Source organism: Gopherus flavomarginatus, chromosome 2, assembly GCF_025201925.1.
Source record: "Gopherus flavomarginatus isolate rGopFla2 chromosome 2, rGopFla2.mat.asm, whole genome shotgun sequence".
In the NCBI taxonomy this organism is placed as follows: domain Eukaryota; kingdom Metazoa; phylum Chordata; order Testudines; family Testudinidae; genus Gopherus; species Gopherus flavomarginatus.
The window spans coordinates 290455781-290477853 of NC_066618.1; the positions used below are offsets into that span (position 1 = coordinate 290455781).

At 46.6% G+C, this 22073-nt stretch overlaps 1 protein-coding gene across 5 annotated transcripts in view; it reads right to left on the reverse strand.

Annotated features, from left to right (window-relative positions):
* COL22A1 (collagen type XXII alpha 1 chain) overlaps positions 1–19765 on the reverse strand; it is a 372600-nt gene extending 352835 nt beyond the window's left edge. For all 5 annotated transcript variants that reach the window (XM_050940514.1, XM_050940513.1, XM_050940511.1 and 2 more), the window contains exon 1: positions 19381–19765. The gene's annotated coding sequence lies outside the window, so the exon portion shown is untranslated. The remainder of the gene's footprint in view (positions 1–19380) is intronic.
* Positions 19766–22073: the final 2308 nt, after the last annotated feature.

The window sequence follows — 22073 nt, forward strand, 5'->3', positions numbered from 1 at the left end:
CTATTCTTTCTTGTGCAGCAGAATTGTTTGACAAAGTTCTTGTCAGGTTCTTCCAGTGTATATCCATGGAAGACCAAGCGGGTTGCACAGGTGTTACCGAGAGCCTACATTGGCCTGTGGAATTATTATTGCTAGTGGTGGTGTATGAGAAGGAAAGACCTCTGATTCACAGATGTTAAGGCCAGTAGAGATCGTTATGATATAATCCCACCTCCTGTCTAGTACAGGTTCAAGTATTTCATAGAGTCAAGCCCATATCTTGCAGTTAAGCTAGAGCACTACTCCCTCAACCCCCAAAGGCATCCATTCTTCATTTGAAGACTTCAAGAGATGAACACTTCACCACATCCCTACTAAGCTATTCCAGTGGTTAGTTTACCCTGTCAAATTTTCACCTCAGCTCTAGCCTGAATTTATTAAACTTCAGCTTTGGATCTTGTTATGCCTTAGTCTGCAGCACAGACTGGGTTTCAGAGCCCAGAGTGAGTGGCAGGACTAGGATTTAGAGGGGGGGTGGGGAGGCCTCTTAAATTACCAAGAGACAAACATGAAACCCTACAATTCTATTTTTTTGCATCACTTTTCAGAGTTACTCACTTTTAATGAGCTCTAATAGGAATCTCAGGCAGAGACCCACATTAGCACCTGCCCCAAGAACAAGGAACTTTAATTTAAGGGTAGCAAGTCACCTGTCCTTCAGTTACTTCACCAGTACACTCAAAACATTGCTTCTGCCTTCCGAGCAGCAGCTCATAAGGGAATTCAAACACCAGGTGATGAGTTCTCAGGCTGAGAAGAGCAGTTCATTCATTTATACACAAATGCACAGTAAGTACCTCCAGAGAAGTTCCTTACAAAGCACTGCTGGTCTCCATAGCAATTGGCATTTGCTGTACTTTCCTTGGAAAACATTTTAAAAAAAAGATCCTTACGAAAGTACATTTTTCTTCATTATTTATGTATCTCTAGTTTAGTGCAGGCTTTTAGCCCTTCATATGCAATAGACTTGTCCCTTCAGTTTATGCGGTTTCATTTCCACATGGCGTGTGCTGCATGCAAATTGCTGGGGTGAGATCTGAAGTTTGAAGAGAAATTTTGTCTACAAAAATAAATCAACTATTTGGATTCAAATGTGCTTCAACTAGGTCCGGTCTTTCACATTCAGGCTGAAGCTTTGAATATGCCACAGCAGCATAATGACTTGCATCCTTCACGCAAGTCTTTAATGCTGAAGGAAAATGAATGTAAAATATAAAGGGTTCACAATAGGACCAATTCTTATTTCGAGAGCCTGAAAATCATTATCATTCATAAAGCAAAAGTTTGTCCAAAGGCATGAAAAAGGATTCAATTCTGCCACCTTTACTCACGTTGACCACCACTTTACCCCACTTCGTACTTTGAAAACATCTTGGGATAGGGAAGACCTGGAGCTGCCACGAGACCTAGCATAACTTGTTTCAACCATAGCTTTCTTTGAGATGGTCTTATCTCTAGAATGGGTGGCCCATAGTGCAATGACTTGGCTTGATGCTAACAATTGCTAAGAGCTATAGGTTCTCTAGTGCTGGCACAACCTTTGCAGCTTAGATGATGGGGTTTCTGATTCCCTATACTTATTCTTTTGAATCAGAGTAGCTTGAGCAGGAGAAAGGGTTGAGAGTTTAACTCATCCGTCCAAAGCTCCTGTCTCTAGGAACAGCACAGACAGACACTAAACCAGCCTGAAAACGACACACTAAGCACTTCCTGATTATCTAGCACAAACCTCTCCCATTGTCTCTCCCCTCCACGGAAGTAGAGATTTCTATTTCAGGTTGGTCACAATGGATGGTTGTGCTTACATGAAGCAAAAATATACAAGCAGATCTCACATCAAGAATTCTGAAAAAGCTCTTTCAAGGGCTAGAAATCTCTTCCTTATCTAGCTCTTCTATTTCTAAAGTGCACAGGAGAACAGAGGTTTGGCAGAGTACATTCCACTTTTCACATGCATTTCGGTATAGTCCTTTCCTTTGCTACTACTAATAGCAGTGAACTCCATCCTCCTACCTATAATTGCTGTAGTAGTGTTAAACATCAGTTACCTCCTCTGTTTAGGATTGATTCATTTACTCTTTTGGAATGATTTGCATAACTTCACTCAGGCCTTCTTCATTATTTAAATAAATAGAGTGTAGCCGTTCCAGTCAAACTTTTATACTATCGCACAGTCATTGGCTCTAGAATCTTTGCTCTGGGAGACTTTTATGAAGGCTAATCCATTGTTTTCACTGAGTATTCAAATGTGTCCAATGAGCCACCACTGAATATACATCTACATGTTTTCAGATGTAGTTCCTATAAACTGAAGGCATTAAAGGGAAAGAGACTAGTTTTAAATTATAGCAAATAAGGCTCAACATGAGTATATTTTAGCAAGGACATGGCCACAAAGCTGCCATATTTAAGGTTTTCTGTGCAAAGTGTTTATAAATTGTTCCATTCCTTTCCATTGTGACATTATCACTGGTGTTGCTGTTCAACATTACATATATTAAGCCATTACTTTATCTGGAAAATATTCACAAGTTGTCATCTTGCTCCTAACTGTGTCCTAGAGGCACGAGATTATTCCCTACGTTACAGTGTGTAAAAGTGTCAACTTTATAACACTCAGCCAAAGAATTACACAAAACGAGCCTTTATTTCACTGGCAACCATTCAAGAACTGAAGTAGCTGAGACAATGAAATACTTTCAAACAAACAGGAGTTATTGAAAGGATCATGCAAGGGCAGGCAAAGTACTCTAGTTCAACATATTTAAATTTCATCAAATTACAAATGGCAGGGCTCAACTACTTAGCCGTAAAGGAAATCAACGGTAGAATATCATCTTGGGACTTGTTTTCACTCCACTGTGCTGCTCCAAATCTGTACCAGTGTATATCAATGCAAAGCAATCAATGGAGTGACACCAATGCAGAACTGGAGTAAAGCAGTGCAGGCTGCCCTCCTGCACCTGAAGATGAAGCGTTCTCAAGAAAGTCTGAAGACTTCACAATTATTTACAGTGAATTTGTTGGTGCAAGGTGCCAGATTAATGTAACTAAACTGAAGTCCTCTCTTTAACCAAAGTCATGCAGCAACTCGGCAAGCTCTCCCCACCCAATACCCCATTGATGAGGCTCCACCCAGTCAGGAGGAGACACCTTCCAGTGGAAAGCATAGTTTAGTCCCCATACACATGTAGGGCTTGACTATGCTCTTGCTTTACTCAACCAAGCATGGGAATGAGGAGAGAGAGTCATCTCACCTGGCCAAAACCCCCACTCAGCCAAGTGGATCTGTTTGAATCTTGGGTACAGCTCTAGCGCAAAGCACAGTCTGTGATCACTGGATACATCCCTGCAAGCAAATGGGCAGGACAGGCAGAGATTTGTCTCTATCCTCCTCTACTCGCTGGCCAAGTGCAAGGGCTCAGGGAAGTAAACGGCACCCTTTCAAGGCCTCCAGTCATTTCCCTACTACCACCTGCATACAAACCAAGAGAGGAACACAGGAGGATTAACAGGAGTGCCTCCCACAGCTAGCCTTGGGACAGTGTAGTTTATATTACACAAATTGTTCAGGGCATCGCCCAAAGGCACTATCTCGCCTTTAATCTGCAGAGAGCATCAGAAAGTATGTTAACTAGCACCAGTTGAAGGGAGTGGTTTGAGCTATGGGCATCTGTTCCCATAGAGGCCCACCAAGACTCATTTCATATAAGCCACTGTTCAGCAGTCAGAAGACAACAGCTTCTGTTCAATGACTGGGATCACATCTTGACCCGTGTATCAAGAATAATATCTATTACCAGCAATATTGTGGCTCATCTTTTCTGCATGAATGCATGGCTTTGTAATTCCCCTTAAAGAGTTTAAGGTGGGACTTTCAAAAGCTCTTAGCACTGGGCTAACTGATCCCACTGAAGTGAGAGGTAAAACTCATTTAGTTTCATTTACTACAATCACAGCAGAGTTAGGCCAAGGCAAAGTGCTTATGAAAAATAATATATACCACCCGTAATTTGAAAGTGACCCAAAACAATTACTACAACCGATGAGTGCAGCACTTCGCAAGTTAACAGCTGATTCTTCCACCATTACTCATGATGAGTAGTACCTTCATCTGCAAGATATTGCAGTGGGACTACTTGTACATTAAGGGACTGGTCAGTGTGAGTAAGGGTGACAGCAGAATCCTGCCCTCAATTAGAAGGCCATCATACTACTCAACATTATTTGGAGCCCTGCCCTCCTCTTTGTTCCATAGCGCACTAAGAACACTTTTGGTGCTCAGTGAACCACAGATATGAGGTTAGAGGGATGCTGGCCCTGTAGAAACACAGTGCATACCTACAGCATACAGTAGAGATGGTTGACATTTGTCCTATTGGTACTGAAGCCTACTGTAAATGAGCTTGGTTCTAATACAAAGTTATCTCCCTATATAACACAGAAAAGTTTACTCCCAGAAAATATGTGAACTTTCCTGTCCATGTTTTCCCCTCTTCTCCACTGCCGTTAAGTCACATTTCCAAGAATGGGTAACTTTTTCACCAGCATACTCCCCATTCCAAGAATGGGTACATTTAAATTCAGCAAAGTATGAAGGCTTTCCCTGAAACTCAAAGGCTCAGCACAAGCCTCACACAGCATCAGAAGGAGGATAGCTTTGTGTTTGAAGCACAGACCTGCAAGTCAGGAAATCTGGGAGCGGTGTTTCACTCAGCCAGATTTCTTCTGTAACCTTAAGGAAGTCAACTGACTTCTTTGTAGACAAGTTTTTCCATCTGTAAAAATGGGGATAGCACACAAACAAACTGCCTCAAAATATTGTATGGTCTTCAAAACACACTACAATGGGCAGGGACTCAAAATGTTCAAACTTGAATCCCCACGTAAGCACTTAACTATGAAGCCTGATCTTCAGAGGTGCTAGGCACCACCTCCTTAAAACCAATGGAAGCCGTACATGCTCACTCCTTTTTGAGCATCAGGCCAACTATTTGGATGACTAATTATGGACAGAGAAGGTGGATTTTCAGAGGCACAAATGAGAGAGTAGGGCCCAACCCCTACTGAAAGTTAAGGGGAGTTTGGCGCTAACTCATTTGTGCCTTTGAAAATTTTCCCTCCAGGGGCCTAACTCTAGGCACACAAACTTGAACATTTCAGCCAGTAATGTATTATTTTCCCTCTGATGGTGCATACCAAGGTCATTTGTTGCCATTAAGCAGAAACCCAGACTGATTCCTTCGTGATTTATTAAGACTTGACAAAAACAACTACCAACTTGTCCTTTGTGATAAATGGCGAACTAAAGCACCATCTGCCATTACCAAACAAGCTCACGCAGCCCCTAGGACTGAAGGAGGGCTGCTTAACTCTTTTTTTAAACACCAGAACAAATCTGGTTGTCAGCAGTTGCAAGATGTTCAGGAAGAAGAGAAGGTTGTCTGGCAGTTGTTAGCATGGGACGCCATGTAATCCCAGCAGCGTGCCCCAGGGAGACAAGTGGACATACCTAGCCAGTGCAAGAGATATCCTGCCATCACAGATCCAGAAAAGACATCAGGATAACTCAGAGGAGACAGTTGGTACTGCTGCTTTCTCTCCAGTGAAGCTATTGCCCTGGAAGCAGTTGTCTAGCCATTGAAGTACATGACTTGGAAATGGGAGGTGCTGATTGCTTCCCTGATCTGTAACAAATTTGCTGCGAGACATGGGCTGTCGCCCCCTCTATCATGGCAGCTTTCACGTATGAGAGAAATAGTTCTCTTTACAAAAGGAAGACACCTTTATACAGTGAGAGGTTTACAAAACCTGAGGGGCTCGAATGCTTTCATCAGTCATTCTGGCCTCGGACTGAGGGATTCTGGATTCTGTTCCTGGCTCGGTCCATGCAAACTGGAAATTTCAGTGGCACAAAGGGCAGTTTGCACCCGATAGCCAACACAGGCAAAGGGCAGGAGAAAGGAAGTAGTATTGGACTGTCCCTTTAAAAGGCAGGGCTGGATACAGTCCCTCACTACACCAGGTTCCAGCCATCCAGTCAGCACAGAACAAGGGAATACTGGGAGATGTATGTCCTTGTAGGACCTGGAGGATCAGTTAACCCTGGCAACAAGAACCATGATGACATTTTCAGACAGGTATGCAAACTGCTGGCCCAGGCGAGCATTTACCTGCAAAAACTGGACAATCAGGAAGACCCTGGAAGTGAAACTCTCTGTGCTGTGGAGGAGCTGGCAGAGCAGAGGGAGCAAAACTTGAGAAGGCCAAGCAGGCATTAGAGAGCGCACATGCTGAGCTGGCCATTGAGGTGGAGATGCTTCAACAGAGCAGGAGGGACTCTGTGCACAAGTGGAAGGAATTTGGAACCCAGTTCCACTAGCTGAGGATTAAATTCGTAAAGGAAGAAAGACGTTGAAGGGAACAAGCTGAGAAAGTTACCAAACTGCAAGTCAGGTTGGACACCATCCCAGGACAGCTAGGCCAGTCAGACAGCAAGTCAATCAAGTGACCTACAGGTCAGAATTGCAGAACGCACAGGAGCTGCTGCAGGACAAGAATACATGTGTGGTAGCAGCAGCTTTCCTCTCTCTGACATGGAGAGGGGTCTCTTGTCTCAATTTCTCTACATCCAGTGGTCTTCCAGGGGCTTGTAGGGTACTTTTGACTCTGGTCAAGAGCCAAAAACCCAGCTTTTCTAGAGTAAAACAAAAGTCACCTTCAGCCCTCCTGGGATCCTGTAGCCTTTCCTTTAGTCCAGCTGTCCTTCTGGCCCTCCTGAACAATTCCTCCTCTGAGAAGGGGCACCATGTCCTCTCTACTTTAGGCCCCCCGACTATCCTATGTTTCTGCTTATTAGGAGCTTTTCCAAAAAAATCTTCACTCCCGTTTCCCTGGTACAACAGTCCCTCTCCGGGGCTCTTTTGTAGTGCAGCTGTTGGGATTCCCTCCAAGACCTTTTCCACTCAGCTTATCCCAAACACCTTGCCCCATTCTGGGAGAACACTTCATCCAGTTGTCTGGGATCCAAAAACCACTCAGTTCTATTCTGGATTGTGTCACTCAGGTTCCTTTATTTGGCATACAGCAAAACTAGGCTGAGTGGCTCAGACTCAAGCGTAGGGAGTGAGTAGAAGGTGCATCACACATGCAGAGTTACACAGACAACTTCTTCCTTCATACACATTTACATGTGACATTGCATTTCCTATACATTAAATAACACATTTTTAGATTGGCTTGATTACTTTGCAGGAACCAATCCCTGTACAGCAGGCTCTATCCATGTGCTGTTCACATGGAACCTGGTCTTTACCTTACAGGTTTAACTCATCCACTGTCTCCAGCATCAGGGTGTACCTGCTCATCTTAGTACAGACGTGACTCCAGCATACTGGTTGTCAAGACCCTGTTTACAACTTAAGTTAACACTCCCCTTCCCAATTGTGCCCACTTTGAAATAAGGGAAGTTACTTCTGTCAAGCCAGGCCTACACCAGCCTCTCTGGGCCTTTCCAAGCTAAGTGCCTCACCAGCTCTGTTCCCAGGTCCCCAGCCTAGCCCTTGTGGAGAATTACACTCCAGATCTTGTTTCAACTCTGGTCTCTCTTACAGCTGTGTTAGGCCAAGGGGCTTCCCTGGACTTGTCTGATAGAAAGCCACATTCCAGGTCTGATCTCTCCCTGGATCAGTCCCATAAAACAACTACGACAGCCACCCTGCTCCTTTCAGCTTCTTCCTGTGAATGAGCACACAGCTCGCCTCTTGTAGACCTCTGATTACATAGTCAAGACCCTTCAGGAAACTACATCTCCCAGCATTCCCCTGTTCTGCACTGAATTAGGATCAGGTCCTTAAAGGGCCACAACATGCATCAGGAAGGGGCGGTATCCAGCCTATCCTTAAAGGGACAGCCCATTCTATGACACTCCCATTGTACAGATGGGGAAATGAGGCACAGAGAAGTTAGGTGACTTGCTTGAGGTCACTTTGAGAGTCTGTGGTAAAACCAGGAATTAAACCCAGGCCTCCTGAGTCCCAGTCCTGTTCCTCAACTAAAAGGCCAAGCTTCCTCTCTCACTGTGACAGACATGATCCCTGTCCCTGAAGAGTTTACAATCTAATGGAGAGTATTTCACAAAGTCCATGTGTACATATACATAGGGCATTCAAAAGAGATTATTAGATTTTTTCCTCCTTAAATTCTCTACATAAGAATGGAAAGGATGAAAAGTCCCCCACCTTGCATCCAATACTATGGCATGCAGAAGAACAGTGAATGGATTAACACTGTTTATCAACTGCTCAGTCCCAAGGTGGTTAAACAACGAGAGCCAGTTAACGAAGGAAGAAGGCCATACCTATGTAAAGGTGGGATTCCTAACAACCTGGCACAAGCAAAGAATACTCATACTGCTATTTAATTTAAAAAGAGTTCAAAGAACCAAAGACTATTTTCCCCTCCAAACAACTCATGATGGACAGCAGCAAATCCATGCTCTACAGTGCAATTTTTTTTGGGGGGGGAGGGAATCATGATTAAACATTATTTCATCTCAAATAGGGCATCAGTGGAATTGGAAATTCAGATTCATTTGTTTGTCCACTAAAAGCGCCAGCCAAATCCAATTATGATTTCACTGGGCCAATTTCATTCCTAGTGAAACATTCTTGATTTCAGTGGGCAGGCTTACACCTTGGATGAATTTGGTCTATCCTCTCTACCCAAGTAGACAGGCAGTTTCAGTGGATACAAGATTCTTTTTCACTTTCTCTCCTAACTTCTTGTGTAGAGTTACTGTGTGCTGTTAAACAGCTGCTGTGTTCCACCACAGAGTGATTGTGTTTCAGCTGTGAGTGGAGTAAATTCTGTAGTTCATTTCAAAGTTTGTGAAGCACTATGTGTCCTTTTGGGATGAAAGGTTCTGTGTACATAAGTCACTATGACTGGCCCACTCATCCACCTGGATTTTTTTTGTTTCTAATGCTTTGGCAACAGAACAGTGTACACACACACACACACACACACACACACACACACACACAGTGGGGCCCAGGCCTGTAGATGCTAGTGCAGGGTTTCTCAAACAGGGGTAGCTGCTTGTGTAGGGAAAGCCCCTGGCGGGCCAAGCCAGTGTGTTTACCTGCCCCGTGTGCAGGTTTGGCCGATTGCGGCTCCCACTGGCTGCGGAACACTGCTCCGGGCCAATGGGAGCTGCTGGAAGCAACGCGGGCCGAGGGACTTACTGGCTGCTGCTTCCAGCAGCTCTCATTGGCCCGGAGCAGCAATCCGCAGCCAGTGGGAGCGGCGATCAGCCGGACCTGCGGACGGGGCAGGTAAACACACCTGCCCGGCCCGCCAGGGGCTTTCCCTACACAAGCGGCGACCCCTGTTTGAGAAACCCTGATATAGAAGGAAAAAGAACTTTGAAAAATGCAAATAACTGAAGTGACAAAGTAAAGCAACAGACTCCATAAGGAACCCAAGGGAGGGAAATGCAGAAAAAATATAAAGGCCCAGTGGTGAAGATGTTTTAATTTCAAGAATCAATCACAAAAAAGTACTTACCAAGTAATTAAGAAGCACCCGCAGAAAACATTAAAAAAAAAACAGCTCTCAGAATTACACCACAGGTGGCACTACAATTAAACAGCAAGATGTGTGTGTGTGTGGGGGGGGGGATTAGTCTGAAACAACTCAAGTACCATACTAGGTGAGTTATGAGGCTCAAAGAAATGTCCTCAATCCATCTGTTAAAGGGGATTTTTTTTTTCTTTCTAATGCAAGAAGATGAAGCTAAGACTATACCAGGGATCGGCAACCTTTGGCACACGGCCCGCCAGGGTAAGCACCCTGGCTGGCCAGGCCAGTTTGTTTACCTGCTGCATCTGCAGGTTCGGCCAATCGCAGCTCCCACTGGCTGCAGTTCGTCACTCCAGGCCAATGGGGGTTGCGGGAAGCTGCACGGGCCAAGGGATATGCTGGCTGCTGCTTCCCGCAGCCCCCATTGGCCTGGAACGGCAAACCGTGGCCAATGGGAGCCGCGATTACCTGCCGTGTCTGCAGGTTCAGCCAAACAAACCGGCCCAGCCCACCAGGGTACTTACCAGGGCCGGCTCCACCCTTTTTGCTGCCCCAAGCAACGGGGGAGGGGAAAAAAAAAGCCGCAATGAGCGGCACTTCGGCAGCAGCTCCACCGCCGCAGCTTCATCCTTCAGAATTGCTGCTGAAGAGCTGGATGTGTCACTCCTTTTCGTTGGCTGCCTCATGCACCTGCTTGCTGCTCTGGTGCCTGGAGCCGGCCCTGGTGCTTACACTGGCGAGCTGTGTGCCAAAGGTTGCCAGTCCCCAGACTATACCATGCCTGGCAAGATCTTTGGCAGAGTCATTTACGAAGGCCCTTTTTTTCACCCATACCATCCCAGGTTGTGGTCCTGCTAGGGTGACCAGATGTCTCGATTTTATAGGGACAGTCCCAACATTTGGGGCTTTGTTTTAGATAGGCACCTATTACCCCCCACACCCCTGTCCCAATTTTCACACTTGCTATCTGGTCACCCTAGGTCCTTCGGATCTGACAAGTTGAGCAGAGTTGAGCTTGGTCAGTGCTAGGATGGGACACTGCTAGAGAAACTCCAGGTGCTTCAGGAAGTGTAACTGATCATTCCTATGTGGCCCTCTTCTCTCTGAATTGCGACTGAAACAATGTCCTCATCTGCAGTTAGGAGGTAGTATGCAGCTGAAGGCTCTATCTCAATCTATGGCAGGGTTTCTCAACAGGAGTTGCCGCTTGTGTAGGGAAAACCCCTGGCGGGCCAGGCCAGTGTGTTTACCTGCCCCGTCCGCAGGTCCGGCCGATCACAGCTCCCACTGGCCGTGGATTGCTGCTTCGGGCCAATGGGAGCTGCTGGAAGCGGAGTGGGCCGAGGGACTTACTGGCTGCCGCTTTCAGCTGCTCCCATTGGCCCGGAACAGCGATCTGCGGCCAGTGGGAGCCGCGATCGGCTGGGGCAGCTAAACCCACTGGCCCAGCCTGCCAGGGGCTTTCTCTACACAAGCAGAGACCCTTGTTTGAGAAACCCTGATCTATGGGTCTCAAAGATCTCATGGTATATTTTCCTGGGCAAAAGTGTCAACGCCACTGTCAAGCTGTAACGTGGGTTGAAAATTGTGCCTACTTGTACGCTTCTCTTGCTGTTTCATTTGATTAAGAGAGATTCTGTTTCATTTTGCTGCCTGGAACTATTGGGTCTTGTGGCTGTGAGGTATTAAACAGATGCTGCACACCACCTCAGAAATGAGTGATGTGATTCCTGGCTACATAAAGCACTTTGAGATGAGAGGTGGGGTGGGTTTTTTTTTGTTTCGTTCTCATGCCAAGGGTGACAGTCAGGACACACTGTGTGGCTTCATCACTTCATACAATTGCAACATTCACTATTATAAACGTGTTTCTGCAATACAGGGGTTAAGTGGCAGCTTTAGTCAGAACTGAGAAGCAACAGGAATTTCTAAGGCATCCCCAAGAATAAACTTCCTTCTGTGGAGAAGGGAATTTCCACTGATATGCCAACTGCTTTCTTTTTATCTCAATCAAGGTAAACCTTGCTGTTTTGGAAGGAAATACCTTAGATCCTATCAGCAGCTCTGTAATTCGACAGGCTTAAGCAAGTAGCAACTGCAAAAATTGCACATAAGTAAAGAACAATAAAAACAGAACAATAAAGTTTTGGCTGAAGACAGATTTAAAAAAACATGAGTCCAAAAATGTGCTAGATGTCAATAGAGCTAAAAGTTCCCTAGACTGGCATTATTACAGAATAATATTGCTGTTTTGACGCCTCATGCTAAAATCATTAAGAGTGAAAATTCTGTGCATTATGACAATCCAATTGAGGCACTTAAACCAAACTTAGGGAATACCTCAACACTAGAGCAAGCCAAAGATATATTTGTAATGAACCACATTGAAGCCAGGGTAAACAGATTGGGATAACCCAGGAAAACAATGTTTGCATCTACAACATAGTAGATTAACTCGGAGAGATTAGCACTAGCAAAGCAAACATTATTGTGTTGGGGAAAATCCATGCAACAGTGTAACCCGGCCTGAAAGTGCTCTCAAAGTTTTATGTGTCTCACTTGCCAAGGACAGATTTTCATTCATTCCTAACCTCATTTCAGGGCACAGACAGCTTGTGTAAATTAGAATTGACCCCTTGCCAGCCACTGACCCACCCTGGTGGTTTGTATTGTTTATGGCCAGCTTTGTCCAACTCAGCCCATCCTGAGCTTTAAATAGGATTCTCAGGAAGGGGCTGGGTTGCTGTTGCTATAGAACATGGGTTCTCAAACTGGGACTCAGAACAGACATCGGGGTGAGGACCAACCTGCCTTTCCTATATTGGTAAATAGCAGGGGTTCTAACTAGCTCCAGGGTGAGTGAAAGGGGAGTTCTAGGATGGAAGAGGTTGGAAACCACCACCATAGAACCATTTAAGAAGTATTTCAGAAGCAATTTTAAACTAACCGATTGACAAGGATCAGGCCATAGTTCTCCTCCCTGCATCAGAGATAGTTTAGCACAAATTGATAGGTGCATTAGTGGAGTGCAGACACTCATTCTTCCAAGGCTTCGGGTCTTGGCCATTATATACAGAGAGGCAGAGACCCAGTGATGGCAATCCCAGTGTTCATCAAGGGTCTATTTCTGCACCCACTAAAATGAGCAGCAAAGCTCCCATTGACTTCAGTGGGCAAAGGATCAGTTCTCTAGTTCTCATGTTGTTTCTAGAAACACAAGGAAACATTTTGCTACACACAATACTGCATTAAGTTACCTTTCCCGATTCTGCCAAGAAGTTCAGTATCTGTTGTGTAACCTGTCTGGCCATAGTTGCTTATTACCGTGAGGAGTTACTTTTTATTCCACTCCAAATTAGAGCTCTGGTCTGTGATACCACTCCCTCGCCATCCAAGGGAATAATAAATAGCACTTGTATAGCTCGACGTTTTTAGAATGCTCTGCAAACATTAGCTAGCTAGTCCTCATAGCACCCCGGGAAGTTGGAAAGTCAATATAATTCCCATCTTACTGAGTAGGAAACAAGCAAAGAAATTAAGTGCCTTTCCCACAGCCATACATTAAGGCCCTGATGCAGCAAACCGCTCCAATTCAGTGCACATGCTTAAGTGCTTTGCTATCTTTAACGGGACTTAAGTTCATTCTTAAATCACTGCTGAGTCAGGACCTAAATCAGTAGCCGAGCTGTCACGAGAACTCAGCAGGACCTTGCTCCCAGAGCCATGCTTTAACTCAAGGGGTCTCAATGCAGGAAACGGAGGGGTCATGACATCCTGGTCACAGCGACCCTACCCTTCTCATATGGTTACCTGGGAAGGGGGTTTCCCAGCTAGACCCCAACTAGGAGGGATGGGGATCCGATATGGAAAAAAAGGATGTGTGGCACAGAAAAGGTTGAGAAGCCCTTTTCTCATCACTAAACTATGCTGTCTGTCCAATCTCCTTCATAAATGGAGTTAAAACATTAATACTGGCCTTTGCATTCCCCCACATAGGAAGGCGGAGGAAGCCCTGCTTGGCTACTGTCATGGAGTTCCCATTGTATTCTCTTCCATTACAGAGCATTTGGGACAAAAGGGAGGGTCAGTGGCCCAAATACTGCAGATCCCCTAGTCTGCATGGGCTCAGGGCCTTCCCAAAGATTCCCTGCATATCTAACTCCAATAAAACTATATTGCCAGGGCTTTCCCAGCCAGTGGCTGACTCCAAGATCCACAGCAAGAGGGAGTCAAGATTACAGAGGAAAGATCTTCAGCGCTTCCTGAAAATCAGGTCCAGTAAGGTAGGTAAATTCTATTATTTGCAGATGGGGAACCAGAGACTATACAGAGGATAAGTGACTTGCCCAAGGTTAGCAGCACATCTGTGGCAGAGCTAGGTTTAGAGTCAAGGTCTCCTGATTTCCAGTCTGTCCTTCAATTCCAGTATTCAGGCACAGATCATTCCTCAATTGATAGCACGTAAAGTTACAGCCACTTGTAACTGCCTGCTGATGCCCCTTGATAAAAGTTATCATTCACAATTATTAATAACTGAATTCCAAATAAATAAATACATAACTTGCAGAGCTTTTGCATCGAAACCTGAAAGTGGCTGATATTTCTGTTTTTGTTTGTCATGTTACCAACCTGAAACCTGGGCCAGTTTTTAAAAGACCTGGTCCAAACTTACGACTTCAGGGGAGAAAAGATACAAAACATGCTGGTTTTGACCCAAACCAGGTAAGACTTGGTGGCGCTGGCCAAGATGTGCTCTGAGTTTGGGGGGTTGTTCAGACTCAAAGCTCAAAGGGAACCTTAAGAGCTGCAAACCTATCCAAAGCAAAAATGGGGGGGTGGGAACCACACACACATTTGCATAAGCCCTTCCAAAAATATCATGGCTCAGCTAAGTGAGCTGGGACATAAACATCTTTGATCAGGTTTGCATATGCAAACACTTTTGGAGTGTGATGCAAGATGCTATTTCCACTGAAGTAAATTGCAAACTCCCCCATTAGTTTCAGTGGGAGCAGGAATGGGTCCATTAAAGATGCATCAAAGACAGTCTCTGTTCAGTAAAGGAGAGAGCAAGTTAAAGCCAAGAGGGAGCCTGTTTCAGGATTATTATGAGATCACTACTGGTATCCTTGCTCCAGTACCACTCCCTTGCTACTGCCAAAAGTGCTATAGGAATTTCAAACACCTTTTCACAAGTGCTCGGCTATAATCAAGTTATTTCTGCACATTTTGGTTCCCTTACCACATTGTTATATAGTAAGGAACAAATGATACAGTCTTGCTCATTGCATAGTTTCAGCTAGGCCTGAGTGAAGACTGCAGGACGTGCCACCAGGTCTGGGCTGGAGGGAATATATTACAGTACAACCTTTACTGGGAAAGGCTGATGTCTTAACTGCAGTGGGAGTTCCACACCTGGAAGGTGGGAAGGATCAAGGACCTATGACTGTTCAAAAGTAATAGAGAACACGGAATAATTGTGGACCATCAAGGGACTTTTCAGTGTAATTAAAAGAGGTTGGGAGATTTTACCTTGCTTCAGATAGTTGAGGTGTCATAGTACAGGGACAACAAGCAACGGGTACCAAGTGGTGCAGAGTAACAGGGCACCATCAGCCTAATAGGTGAGGTTTTCTTTCATAGAATATCAGGGTTGGAAGAGACCTCAGGAGGTCATCTAGTCCAACCCCCTGCTCAAAGCAGGACCAATTTCCAACTAAATCATCCCAGCCAGGGCTTTGTCAAGCCTGACCTTAAAAACCTCTAAGGAAGGAGATTCCATCACCTCCCTAGGTAACCCATTCCAGTGCTTCACCACACTCTGAGTGAAAAAGTTTTTCCTAATATCCAACCTAAACCTCCCCCACTGCAGCTGAGACCATTACTCCTTGTTTTGTCATCAGGTACCACTGAGAACAGTCTAGATCCATCCTCTGTGGAATCCCCTTTCAGGTAGCTGAAAGCAGCTATCAAATCCCCCCTCATTCTTCTCTTCTGCAGACTAAACAGTCCCAGTTCCCTCAGCCTCTCCTCATAAGTCATGTGCTTCAGCCCCCTAATCATTTTTGTTGCCTCTGCGGGACTTTTTCCAAGTTTTCCACATCCTTCTTGTAGTGTGGGGCCCAAAACTGGACATAGTACTCCAGATGAGGCCTCACCAATGTTGAATAGAGGGGAATGATCACATCCCTCCATCTGCTGGCAATGCTTCTATTTATACAACCCAAAATGCAATTAGGCTTATTGGCAACAAGGGCACACTGTTGACTCATATCCAGCTTCTCGTCCACTGTAACCCCTAGGTCCTTTTCTGCAGAACTGCTTCCTAGCCATTTGGTCCCTAGTCTGTAACAGTGAATGGGATTCTTCTGTCCTAAGTGCAGGACTCTGCACTTGTCCTTGTTGAACCTCATCAGCTTTCTTTTGGCCCAATCCTCTAATTTGTCTAGGTCCGTCTGTATGCTATCCCTACGCTCCAGCATATCTACCACTCCTCCAAGTTTAGTGTCATCTGCAAACTTGCTGAGACTGCAGTCCACGCCATCCTCCAGATCATTAATGAAGATATTGAACAAAACTGGCCCCAGGACCGACCCTTGGGGCACTCCGCTTGAAACCAGCTGTCAACTAGACATGGAGCTGTTGATCACTACCCATTGAGCCCAACGATCTAGCCAGCTTTCTATCCACCTTATCATCCAATCATCCAGCCCACACTTCTTTAACTTGCCGGCAAAAATACTGTGGGAGACCGTATCAAAAGCTTTGCTAAAGTCTAGGAATAACACATCCACTGCTTTCCTCTCATCCACAGAGCCAGTTATCTCCTCATAGAAGGCAATTAGGTTAGTCAGGCATGACTTGCCCTTGGTGAATCCATGCTGCCTGTTCCTGATCACTTTCCTCTCCTCTAAGTGCTTTAAGGCTCTGTCACCAACGATAGGAAGGGGGGAAAGTTTAAGGGTGATGTAAAGAGCAAAAACTGCAAGCATTCAATGATAATTAAAAAAAAAATAGGCCTCAAGAGAAAAAGTCATAAAATGACAAATTGACATTTTCTTTGAAGCAGACATAATTACATAGCATTTTGCAAGAAACATATTTTAATGAGAGTTCTAAATGTGCATTGGAGGCAAAGGAATCTCTTTTGAAATAGCGTAGTCTCCATGAAGAGCTAGCTCTGGCATGTAAAAGACTGTTTGCCCTAAAATATTTGAAAAGTCAGCAATGGGAGTCAGGCAAGGATTCAGTGTATGCATATACAGATTCTCTCTCTCACACACGTACGTCTCAGAACTCAGGAACCCCACCCAAAGATTTTTATTCCTCCAGGAAGAGCCCTCAGCCAGATCCAAAATGATTAATTGAGGCATTACTGTCTACTGGTTAGAGCAGACGTAGGCAAACTACGGCCAACGGGAGCTGCTGGAAGCGGCAGCCAGTAAGTCCCTCGGCCTGCACCGCTTCCAGCAGCTCCCATTGGCCCAGAGCAGAGATCCGCGGCCAGTGGGAGCCGCGATCTGCCAAACCTGTGGACAGGGCAGGTAAACAAACTGGCCCAGCCTGCCAGGGGCTTTCCCTACACAAGTGGCGACCCCTGTTTGAGAAACCCTGGGCTAGACAGACCATTGGTCTGACCCAGTAGGACCGTTCTTATATTCTTATGTAAGCCAATGGAGACTCTCCAGGCTTGGGCTGCTGTAACTAAGATCAGACTGTGGCTCTGAACGTCTGTGTGCCTTGGTTTCCACTGGGCGGAATCCCAGTAGAGAAACTCCACACTGCCCCATAGCAGGAGCCATATCTACTGGAACAGTCGAGCCCAGTGAGAACTGCAGCATTTTTGTAGATATTCTGAGAGTAAAATCTCCCAGTTCATCATCATCATGGTAGGATAAGTCTTTCTAATTGCCTTTACTCATGCTGAACTCTACTTATGCATACAAATAGTCCAATCAGTCTGCAACACTGACTCTCAACCATTACTCTGTAATAATACTCTGCAACTTTTGTAATGATTAGCGTGGCCAGGTGCCCAGTTTTCAACTGGAAAGTCTAGTGGAAAAGGGGACCGGATAGTGTCCACTCAGATCTACTTCTGGGTACTGTGGGTGGGGAAGGCACTGGGTCATCCCTTGCACCAGCCTCTACTCAGCCGGGACCACCTCCTACCTGAGCTGGGCAGCTGCAGCTCCCAGCCCCAGCTCTCCAGGTGAGTCACTGCTGATCTGGGCAGATGGAGCAGGAGGGAGGAGAGGTGAAAAGCAGTGAGCAATGGGAGCAGGAGAGGAGTGAATGGGGGGCAGGGCCTCTGGGGGAAGATGCAGGGCAGGGGCAGGGCCTCAGGGGGAGAGGCGGGGTAGGGGATGTTCCACCACTCCTGCTGGAGCGTCCAGTTTTTAAATAGTAACAAGGTGTCAATTCTAGTAATGATGTGTACAATAGCTAATATTGTCATGAATACGACACACTTTACCCAAAAGATCCCGAAGCACTCTGCAAACCAGGCACACACAGCACCACTAAACTGCATCCTCCACATATGTATAAGGCAACAGTAAACTGGAAAACATGAATGACAATGACAGGAGCTGAAATCTTGGCAAACCATACTGAGGAAAAACTCCCGCTGTTCCAAAAAATAAAAGTTGTCATAGAATCTTCAAGGCCAGATTTATGGGTTTGTGGGGGGAGGATGCACCCATGTGCACAATGTGTGTACTTCCATGTCTAAGTCATGCATGATGTTATCATGACTACATGATCAAATCTGGTATTTACACTCAAAAATGGATAGTCAGTTGCATAGCTGATCATTTGCCAAACTGAAGCAGTGCACATGCAAGTGCAGTGATCATGGATGAAAATTAAGCGTATAGTTGCCTGCACAGATTTTGCAGGTGCTTGCTTCTCAAAAGCTGCCCCTCAACGTCCATGGAGAGCAGATGGAATGTGTTATTTTAAGGTCGGAAGCACATACACACACACCGCAGTAAGTACACACTAAGGGATGCAGAGTGTCAGCTGTCAAAGAGTCAATGACCGCTCTAAGAGCATCCAGATATATAAAATGCTATAAAGAAAATATAAAAAGAACTGCTGACTTAGGCAAGAGCTCAATGTTGAGAGGAAAACAAATTCTACAGTGAGAAATTGGGTCAAAGTGGCATTATAATAAATATGAGGTGGAGAAAAGGTTAACCAGAACTAAATAAGTTAGGTTTGGTTTGGTAGAAAATGTAAGTACAGGAAGAAGCTAGATAAATCAAAATACTGATCTGAGTGTGACCTGCAGAATCAACTTGAAAAATGATGGTTACAAAGGAAACGCTCCTGTGACAGCCAAAAAGCTCATATCAGTTTTAAACCTTTGACTTTTCTTAATGGTGACATTACCAGTTTCTAAGTCTCTGCATCTATCTTGTTACAATCAGCCAGGAATCTAGCAGTTACATAGCACCTGGCTCTCGCAAGTTCAGTATTGTAATAAGTTGACAGAAACACATCAGCACAGCGTGCAGGCACAGTTAAAATTTTGCAGACTAAATTAAAAAATGAGGATTATGTACAATTTAATCCAATTCCTCTTGGTTTTCCTTGTATCATTAACTCCAGATCCTGTTGCTACATGTCTACAAAAACTTCTGCACAAGTTTCGCTCACAGTGCGCAAAGAAAAAATGGATCCAAATTAATAAACCAGGATTGTCTTCAGATATTTATAGTGCACGGCTGTTAGGATTACACAAATTCCTCTTACCTGTAGCAAAAAAGCACCAGAAAAGCTGCCAACTGTCGCCCAATTCCCGAGCCACATTCAACATTCAGCTGAAAAGTACCTTGCAGAGTTGTCAGCCAAAGTGGAGACTGGCACTTGTTCCCCAGATTGGAAGAAGAAAAAAAACAAAACAAAACACCACCACACCAAGACTCAGCAGGGTGCTGGAGGGGAGGAAAAACCCCACTCTCTATATCCTACATCCCAGCAACCGACACAGAAATGGAGAAGAATGACACATACACACAGAGAAAAAAAGACAAGTAAATACAGCTAGAAGGGACTGAGGGACTATGAAGGAGTCCAACTCCAGGGAGAGATGATCTAACTACCAAGAGAAGCAGCCCTGAGCTCGGGGTTAGACTAGTCTCTGAGGGAGAGAGCTGGGAAGTATAATGAAGTGGCATCTGGGAAAGGGGGGGCATGGGAGGGGTTGAGGGAGGGAAGAGGGGTAGGGGGTGTGGTGAAAGGAAGGGAGGGGGACAAGGGAGGGAGCTATCTTGGATAGGAGGGGAGGGGATGAAGCTTTAGGAGGAGAGGGGGCCAGAGATTGGTTTAAGGAGGATGGGGTGGAGGGAGGGAGCAGAGAGGAAGGTGACTAGGGTCTGGTTTGGGGAGGGAGGGGCTGAGAGAAGGGTCGAGGGGCTGATTTGAGGGTGTACATGAGGGAGGAGGGGAAAGGGTTTATAATGGGGTTTGCTGAGGGGAGAGAGAGGGGAGGGGACAGGCTGTGGAGACAGGCTGACAGAAAACAGTGAGGGGCTGATTTGGGATTAAAAGGGGGAGAGGGAGAAGGGGTCTAGGGCTGGTTTAAAGCAGAGGGCAAAAGGGAGATAGGGAGGGAGAGGAAGATGCGGAGGGGGCTAAGGGCTGGAGGCAAAGCAGGAGACCTGGGAGGAGGAGGTTAGGGTCAGATGGCTGAGAGGAGAAGGGGTTAGGTGCAGGTTAAGGGGAGGAGCAGCAGCAGGAGGAGGGGGCTTGGGGCAGGTTAAGGGGAGGAGGAAGGGGCTAGGGGCAGGTTTAGGGGAGGGGAGCAGGAGCAGCACGGGAGGTGGGGGCTGGGGTAGGTTGAGGGGAGGAGGAGCAGCAGGAGGAGGGGGCTGGGGCAGGTTTAGGTGAGGGGGGAGGTGGAGCAGCAGGAGGAGGGGGCTGGGGCAAATTTAGGTGAGGGGGGAGCTGGAGCAGCAGGAGGAGGGGGCTAGCAGCAGGTTTATGGGAGGAGAGCAGGAGCATAGTGGATGAGGGGGCTGGGGTAGGCATAGCGGAAGGGGAGCAGCAGGAGGAGGGGGAGCTGAAGGAGGAGTGGGCTAGGGGTAGGTTTAGGGGAGGGGAGCAGGGGCAGAGTGGGAGGAGGGGGCAAGGGGCAGGTTTAGAGGAGGGGGGAGCAGCAGGAGGAGGGGGCTAGTGGCAGCTTTAGGGGAGGGAAGCAGGGGCAGAGTGGGTGGAGGGGGCTGGGTTAGATTAAATGTAGGAGGAGCAGCAGGAGGAGGGGGCTGGGGCAGGTTTAGGAGGGGGCACAGGGGTAGCAGGAGGAAGAGTGGAGGAGAAGGTGGGGCTGCTTTAAGGGAAGGGGTGGAGGAGGAGGCTCTGGGGATTGAGTTTCAGAGACTTATAAAGCAGCCCAGGAGAGAGGGAAAAAAGCAAGAGACTGACAGCTCCTGGGCCAATTATAGCCTAACTTTGCCAAGTATTTTGGTCTCTTTACAGCCACATCTGAAATAACTGTCTGCAGGGGCAGAGGGAGAAGCGGAGGGAAAGATCAGCCTGGCAGCAGCTGGAACTTGAGCCCCTTGGGGGACATCAAAGACCCAGCACCCGTTTCCCCTTGTGGGAAGATGACAAAGGGGCCAGAGAGTGGGGGACACATCCTTAGTGGCTTTGGGAAATAGATGCCCATTTTGGCTTTGAGAACAGGTGGCCTCCTCTTTCCCACCCTCCCTGAGCTCAGTGTCTAAATAAAAAGCCCTCGGCAGGGATATTTTTGGTAGAATTTCAGCACTAGCCTGTTTGCTGGAGCCGTCTGTCCATCCTACACCCACCGCCCCACTGCCATATGCCTCTGCTCTTCATTCCTGGACAGACTCAACGGCCACGCTCAGACGCCCAGGAGAGGTCTGCTGCTCGTGCGGCACTTCTTCGCGGTGCTCTCACAATAGGGATGAGGACAGGGCCCGATTCACGGTGCTCACTCCTGCCATTTGCCCATTCTGCCCCCCTCGCTCCCGTTCAGTGGTGCCTTCTCCGGCAGCAGTCCTGTTGAGTTTCATTGGCCTGCTCTCAAGTACGATGCTGCTCGGTGAAGAGAGATGTGACAAAAGCTGGCCCACAGCGAGCAGACTGTCAATAGGTGAGCACAAGTACAGCAGTCCCATTAAGATTGCTCCTGTGAGTAGATGCTTACCAGTCACAGTCTAGTCCACTGAATTCAGTGGGACAGTGGGCGTCATCCTGCTCCCATTGAAATCAACAGCAAAACTCTCATTGACGTCTACAGTGCAGGATCAGAGCCTACATCAGAGGTGGGCAAACTACAGCCCACGAGCCACATCCAGCCCACGGGACCATCCTTCTGGACCTTGCGCTCCTGGCCAGGGAGGCTAGCCCCTGGCCCCTCCCCTGCTGCCCCCTGCCCCGCAGCCACGCCACTGCATGGGCAGCGCTCTGGGTGGTGAAAC